This window comes from Arachis duranensis, chromosome 6, assembly GCF_000817695.3.
Source record: "Arachis duranensis cultivar V14167 chromosome 6, aradu.V14167.gnm2.J7QH, whole genome shotgun sequence".
Classification (NCBI taxonomy): domain Eukaryota; kingdom Viridiplantae; phylum Streptophyta; class Magnoliopsida; order Fabales; family Fabaceae; genus Arachis; species Arachis duranensis.
Window position 1 is genome coordinate 23,261,237 of NC_029777.3, and position 1,361 is coordinate 23,262,597.

Here is a 1,361-nt window from a genome sequence, read left to right on the forward strand (position 1 = left end):
TAAAAGTTATTACAAAGATTTGAGGGTATAATATTAAATTAGTTAAGTGAAAAATATTAGTAAAATAAATAATTAAGACATAAATCTATCACAAAATAAAAAATAATACATATAAAAATATTAAATTATATAACATTTTTTATTTTTTTAAATATAATTTCTAAAAATTTTGGAGGGTCGAGGCCACTACTCGCCTCCTCTAAATCCGTCTAGAAAATCGTCAATAAAATCGGAGTAACTAAGCATAATATATGATATATTGAGAACTATATTATCTCCCAATAAAAAATCAAACATTTACTGAAAACATTAACGAAAACATTCTAGTAAACATTTATCACATGTATCATTAATGAAATACTTGATTTCATCTGTTGTTACACGCCAAAACTTGCAAAATTTGAATATAATTTTTCTTTTGGGATCAGATATGCCATCACCACTAGAAGAAGCAAATCAGTTGGTATTGTAATAGTGGTAGAAGGATTGAGTTCTAATTTATAGATAATGGCACCTAATTATCACTTGGACAAATGAAGGAGCACAAGTTGATTGAGGTATAAAAATATAAATATTTTATACGCTATATATTTTAATAAATAAAATATTTAAATAAAAAAATTTTAAATTAAAAGCTCAATTTATTTAATATACGAGGTTTAATTTAAACTCAAGTTTAACTCCCAAAATATGAAAAAGTTTGTTTGAAAATCTATAAATTAAAAATTTAGAATTCATTCAAAAATTAAATTTTTTATTTTGAAATAAATAAAAAAGAATAATTTGAATTTTTTTAAAAATTCTAATTCATACTTTTTTATTTATAGATCAAACCAAAAAAAGTGTGATTTTAAAATTAATTTTCACATCAAATAAGTTTAATATGTTAAATGTTCAAAATACTTTTATTTATATATTCTGATAATAAGTGAATATTTAATAAATAATTTTGTTTCAAGACAAAATTGTAAAAGAAAAAAAATTAACTTAAATAAGAGTTATTCAAAATTAAAGAATTGAATTTTATTTTATTAATATAATAAAATAATTTTAAATTATGAAATTAAATCTGAACAAGTTATCTAAATAAAATATTTGGAAATCAATATTGTCATAATATAATTTTTGAACATTGTGCTGTAATGATTCTAAATTGCACGAAAATTATAATAAGATGTAGTGATTTACGCTAAGACACATGTGAGGAGAAATTGTTACCTCTAGAGCAGATTTATCATTTGTGAACGAACTCAACAAAAAAAATCTACGTAAAAACTAACAACACTTTTTTCACAGATGGCACATTGCAAAAACTGCGTATTCCTATAACAGTTTATATGTGTTTATATAGTTAGGAATTA